A 7,378-nucleotide genomic window follows, 5' to 3' on the forward strand; every position below is an offset into this window, starting at 1 on the left:
TTTAGCTAGTAAATTGATTTGAAGATATCTTTTACCTTTTTTAAACTTGTTTCCTTGGGTTTCCTTGCCCAAAACACTTCGAAGAGTGCATTGCGCCCCACCGCACTCCCCCACACACCGAGGCCATCGTGACGATATTTGCTTTACACTGAGATGTGATTTACATGAAATGGCTAAGGCTTGATTTTCATTTTGTTAATCATTCTCAAGCTTCGGAAAAGTGTGGAGAAACAAGTATTAAATGAAATAGAAACCCACTTTAAATGATAAAAACATAGTGAAAAAATGCTGGAGATGTCTGATATAAAGTTTTGTTCAGATTCAGTTATGTCCTCAGATCCAGCTGGCACAAAAAGGGTAAAGGCTGTGCTTACTAAGTGTTGAAATTTCGATTTGGGTGGCAAATTGTTACAAATTGCTTGAACGTATCTGTTTTATTTCACTTGACTAAAAAGTGCAAGGGAAATGTATGAGAAATGTTTCACAGGGTAAGTCTGATTTCGCCCTTTCCCCTTGACACAGCGTGAAAACAAGCATTTCTGCGCAAACAGATTTATGCGAGCTTTACAAAAATGGACAGTGCTCACTCAAGTGTAACATTCTGTCAAAACTTTTACTTCCATTGGATAGATGAGACCCAAACCCAAGATTATATGGGAAAAGAATATCCACATGGTGTATATTTTTTAATTCCCAGGACTTTTTCAAAGTGTAAACTTTTTTTTTGATACGCACTGTATATATATTAAACATATACAGGGTGTTTCTAAAAAAAGGTAATCGCAGTTCAAAGGTCGGCTATATTAATAATATATGATTTATTCTAGTGATTTCTATTTCACATAATTGAGTAACTCAACTTAATTTGGCACCTTTCTTACGTCACAATTGCCACGGGTCACAGAGTTATAGCCCATCAAACGCGAAGGGTACGAAACCTACTTTTTTCACGTTTTGGGGTTTTAATTCACAAGCACGAAACCCACTGTGTTGTAAGGTTTGGTTTCATCAGAGTTTTGCCCTGCAAATTTCAGTGAAATTTTACCGTTTTGATATTTTTTTCGCGAGTGAATGTTACTTACACAACTGGTGTCTAGCTGCAATTTTGGTTGATCACATCCTTGGTTACTTGCTGGCACATGTTTAGCATGAGATGGATGTTCTTCGTCGCAATCTCGCAATGGTTAGAAGAGCAATGCAAGATGTGTAGCGTTCACAAGGGAGGTATGTGAAAACGTTTAATGTGTTGGTGCAAAATGTTTAGATAAATATAAACGGACTAAAACAAGATTGAAGGTAGGCAGTTAAAGGTCAAGTCCACCCCAGATAAATGTTGATTTGAAAAAATAGAGAAAAATCAAACTAGCAGAACGCTGAAAATTTCTTCAAAATCGGATGTAGAATAAGATATGGCATATTTTAAAGTTTCCCTTATTTTTCACAAAACAGTGATATACACAAGTCAATGACATGCAGATGAGTCGGTCAATGATGTCCATCACTCACTATTTCTTTTTTTTTATATTGTTTGAATTATACAATATTTCTTCTTTTTTTTACAGATTTGAAAATAAGGACCAACTTGACTGAACCATATAATATTAAATAGTGCTAATTCCACATATTCAGGGAGGAATTCATCGTTGTTTCACTTGACAATGAGGGCAAAATTAGAATATTTCATATTTCATATAATAGAATACAAAAGAAATAGTGAGTGGGTGACGTCATCGGTCTCCTCGTTTGCATTACCGACCAGGATGTGCATATAACTGTTTCGTGAAATTAAGCGAAACTTTAAAATATCGTAACTTTCTTATTTTACATCCGATTTTGATGAAATTTTCAGTGTTATGCTTGTTGGATTTTTCTCTTTTTATTCAAATAAACTTTTTGTTGGGGTAGACTTGTCCTTTAATATGTCAATGACAGTAACTCACAATGAGATAGCATTTCAATAAAATTGTAAGGGAAAACTCTAATGAAACAATATACTTACAACAAAGTTAGTTCCGTGTATATACATTTTTGGAAGGATTTTCTGCATTTCTTGGAATAATATACAAAACAAATTTACAATGTATGAGACATGGCAATGACATGACATGGCATTGATATATAACTAGTGACAATCTTATAAAGTGACGGGAGAAATACATTAATACAATATAGAAAAAATAACAGACATCAGCAGAAAAGGGGAAGGGCTACATGAAAATCGACAAAAATAATTGCGTCTGTAAGAAAAATTTAATGTCACGATTCATCAAAGAAATGGAAAAAAAATAGAAATTGAAAAATGAAGTGTGTGTAAACGCAGGTGAGAGATTTATGAATATCTGGATAAAAGGTATTATATATATATATTGACAAAATGTTACACTACTTGATATGCTTGAGCAAGTACTGTCCATATTTGTAAAGCTCGCAGAAATTGGTTCGCGCAGTAATGCTCATTTTCACATTTTCATGTTAAAAAAGAGCCGAAAACAAACTGACCGTGCGACACGTTTCTCATAAACATTTCTTTTGCATTTTTAGCCAATCAAACATTTTGTTACAAATTTGCCATCCAAATTAACATTCCAGCCCTAAGAAAGCACAACCTTTAACCTTTTTTGTGCCAGCTCGGTCTAAGGACATAAACGAATGTAAACAAGTTTTTTTCAGACATTCCCAGCGTTCGTATACTAAGTTTTTAATAATTTGAAATGGGTTTACATTTCATTTATTACTCGTTTCTCCACACTTTTTCCAAGCTTGTCAATGATTAACAAAACGAAAATCATGCCTACGCAATTTAACTGAATCACAGCTACAAGTAAAGGAGATATCTTCACGAAGACCTCGGTGTGTGGGGAGGGGGGGGGGGGCGCAATAGCACTCTATGAAGAGTGTTTTGGGCAAGGAAACACGTTAAAAAGGTATTATATCAAATCAATCTTACTTACTACAGTCCATTTGTTCTTCATGATTAACATCTACTTTATTCATATTAATAATTCCAAGTTCAGCGCAAATCATTTTCACGAATTTTTCAAAAGAAAGTGGAGCTCACTCGGGTGGAAAGATTTTTTGACAGTTATATCGTCATTTGCTTATCTCTACAAATGTTTAAATGTAGAAACGCTTCAGGATATTACAAATATATGATTTTCCAGGATTATTGTCTTGATATGCACTGTATATATATATATATATATATATATATATATATATATATATATATATAGGCCTATATATATATATATATATATAGGCCTATATATATATATATATATATATATATATATATATATATATATATATATATATATATATATGTATGTATATATATTGACCACCGAAGCGTCAAATTGACCCGCCACATCACGCAAATAGTCAATAACATCAGCCTGCCTGAAGATCGCCTCAAGTTCGGGCGTGAAACCGCCGGCAACAGACGTTCAACAGGTCTGATTATATGCTCTGCTACTAGTATACTACAGCATTTAGCACTTTGCACAATCATCGGCATCTGTACACATTTAAGGATATACATATACTTGGCAAGTAGCACCGTAGCTTTTGTAATGTACATCTAAATATACCTGCATTTCTTATACATAATATCAAATGAAGAAAAAAATAGAAGATTGCAAAGGATGATCTTAAAGTGTGTGTGTTTCCGCGTGATGCATATTTGCGAAAAAGTAAGGAATACAGAGACCCAATTACAGTTTAGCTACGCACATATGACATCGCGTGTATGTATCACGATACATGCTGTTAACAAACATGTTTTATTTATGGTATTTTATAACGGATGATATTGTAAAATTTACATTGAAAATTCTATTTTGTCAAAATGGAAGAAAAGACATGTTTATTTAAATGGATGAGTGAATTAACCGGGAAATCACCACAAGTGTTAATCATTATCCAAGCTATATCTGTTAATAAATACTAGTATTCGTTCGCAGACTTTCAGTTAAAATAACAACACATCATAACCTGGGACCAGCAGCATCAGAGCTCAGCGATTAATCGTTGGCCTAATTCTTACGATTGATCATACACAAAAACCAATGCAATCAAGCTTAGAAATCACCCCCGCGACCAATTGCTTAGCTTTATGTTACAGGCCTCTGGAAATCATTTCCATTGCGATCGTGTTGATTACCATCCAATAAAAATTAAACAAACATACACGGGAGGAAAAATACAAAGATTTGACATAAGAGGTGGTGACGGTAGGGGGGGGGGTAAATATAAAAATGACAAGATAAAATTGTTATTAGATCCCCATCATACCATCATGGGGATTCAAATAAAAAATGTTTTTGCAGCGAAATATGGGTAAATTTAACAACGGAGAAAACAAATGGTTAATAATTTCGGAACTTTACAAGAAATGCATCTGTACATCATGGCGCGTACATTTGCCACTCTGTACAACAGAGCGAGATCTCGGGCATTCCCGTGACCTGATCCTACAACGTGTGCTGCAATGGACAATCGTCACCCCCTTGGTTCGAGACAACTTGACCGTCAAATGACCTTCATTTTGGTATTCCTGTAAAGCCAAGGTCCGCCGCGAGGTGAGTGGGTGCAGGTCGCGTGTGTGTCACGCGCTATTCAAAGGTCAGCCGAGGTCACGAGACGGCTTCGTTTTCGAGTTTTTGTGAGGTTTCTTTTTTTTATTGCCGTGCACGACGCCGTATGCGGTTCGCATTGAGCGTTGGCACACGGCTCGGTTCGGGTCGCATTGTTATCTCGACCCCTTTTACTGTTGAACCCATGCAGACAAAAAGGGGCCCATTTTAGGGTGACTTTTCTTGCGCCTGTGCCTCTATTGTAAACCCGCATTTAGGAATAGAAAAAAGTGCAACGGAAACGACAACCTCTTGAACTTGCATCCAACCCTGTTAGAGTTCGTTTTATATGTAGGACTGCATACGTTCTCGTACGTCAAATATAAATACAACGCAGTTATAAGGGTATAGCGAAAACGACTGTCAAGTTTCGGGCTTAGAAATAGTGGTTCATACGTTACAATTACAAATACTACTCTAATTAGTACAGTTTTTTAATCGATGAACCAATAACATAATTTGAATATTTCGTGTTTTATAAGCATTGGATTTTCCTTCTGAATTCTAAACGTATATTTTCTGTTTTAATATGAAAAACTAGTTAGTCTCAATTGCTCATTTGCGAGAATATTAGAACTCTTATTCGAAATTTGATTTGTGGAGAATTCACTTTTGGGCAGCACTCGATTCATTGGTCTGTCACCTAGAGGTAGGCCCTACTGCATTGGATAGGACAGAAACTGGAAGAAAAAAATTCCGTTATCCCAAATTCACAAGACTCTTCAACCAGTCATAATTCTGCATATTGTGTATGATATCTGTTTATCTCGAGTCATGAAACAGTGTCAATGCAGGATGATGAATAATCCACTGCCTATTTTTTGTCAAGATGCATTTGGTAGCCCCTCCTAAAAATACACCAACATATCATTGTAGTGCAATATAAATATGATAATAAAAATGAGTTTATATTTTACACGCAGACCTACTACAGATACATCTCTGATTGGTTTATGGCACGATGTTGATTGGGAAAATCAGTTTCCTCGTCACGTGAAAACAGGAATACAATAGGTATTTTGTCCCCATTCAATGCTGATCATGGTACTTGAAAGAAAAAACCACGATTCCTGCAGCTAACCCTACAACAAATTGTTATATTAATAATATTTTCCGTTGTTATATCATGTGTCAAACATTTCCGATTATAATGAATTACTTACTACTTCCCAACCGAGCCAACGACACAAACGAAGCAAATACAAGCTCGGAAATGACAATCTAAAACAGCTAATCGATCAGATAAATATCCTCATTTTTGTCACAAGAATTCAATATTTCATTGTTAGTTTAAATTAATAAGAATTAATGATAATGTATTTGATTCTCATAGTTGATTTACAAAGAAACGCATATAGAAATCCTTGCCAACATCAAAAGCTACTCACCTGATCATAGGCATCGGCACCGCGATTTTTCCAAAATAAAACACGCTCGCTACGACCAAAAATATCCAGCTTAGCTTCCCACGAAAGATAATGAATTATTAATCGTCATAATGATTTCTGTTCTGATCAATTATTCATAGACCAGTGGCCTCTCAATGTTGTGGAGATAGTGGAGAAGAAGGACATGCAAATTCGAGTACACTTGCGCAAGAGCTCCGCGAGGCCCGTCGACGAGCAGATAGATGTACCAATCTACTACATTGCATCGACGGACCTGACGCACGAGCGCGCTGTCTGTGCGCACACGAAATCGTAATCTGCTCGTCAAGAATACCTTGCGAAATGTAAGGCGCAGGCTGCACATGAAAACATTACTGGATTGTTGTTGGTGAAGAGTATCACGAGGGATGAAGATAACTCAGACATGAAACCCATGTTTCAGTCGTTGACATTTATGTGCATTGAAAATACCAATATTTTCTATATATTTTTAATTCTACATCCTCCCCCCACTGAGTACACAATGTTTGTTTTCATCAAGTCTTTTTGGGGGGCAGAGGGGACTCTGGCAGAATTTCTACGACTTTTTTTGTCTGGAAATTTGGGACGGGAAAATGCTTCCGAAATTAATGTTGACCTTTCTGAGAAGGCTTGTCAGAAAAAAGAAAAGCCACTCGTGAGGACAAATGTTCTTAGTGAACAAAAGCCCATACCTAACCCTTCATACATACATATATATATATATATATATATATATATATATATATATATATATATATATATATATACTTGGAAGTCAGAAATAACGACTAGTGAGACGTAGCTTTCAGGTGTCCTTTTTTATTGCAGGCTTTTGGTCATCATCGGCCTTCGTCAGGCCTACCAAAAAAGAAAATCAGATGGAACGGACATAGTATTTACATATATATAAATTAAGTATAATATTGCAAGTGTTTATAGTACTACAGTCTTACGCTTAAGAGTTTTACAATGTGGTTTTATATATATATATATATATATATATCTTAGGAGGAGATGATGTTTCTCATTGGTGATGCGGTGTTTTTAGCAGTGGATTTAGTGTGTGATTTTTGCTATTTCAACTGCTTCGTTTGTCTTTCTATTCAATATGATAATAAATAATACAACAAGTAGACATCATGGTCGGATGTTGCAAGACAAATCAAAGACATATCCCTTATTTTCTTTAAAATAAGTCAGGTGCATTGTTTTAAAAACAGCAGTTACACACTTTCAAAATTCCTTTTTAACAGTGATACAGCCTTGATCTTTGAATCTACTTACTAATCTAAATCGATCTGTATTTGATGGATACCCCGACTCACAAATTCCCTT

This window comes from Lytechinus variegatus, chromosome 2 (assembly GCF_018143015.1).
Source record: "Lytechinus variegatus isolate NC3 chromosome 2, Lvar_3.0, whole genome shotgun sequence".
In the NCBI taxonomy this organism is placed as follows: domain Eukaryota; kingdom Metazoa; phylum Echinodermata; class Echinoidea; order Temnopleuroida; family Toxopneustidae; genus Lytechinus; species Lytechinus variegatus.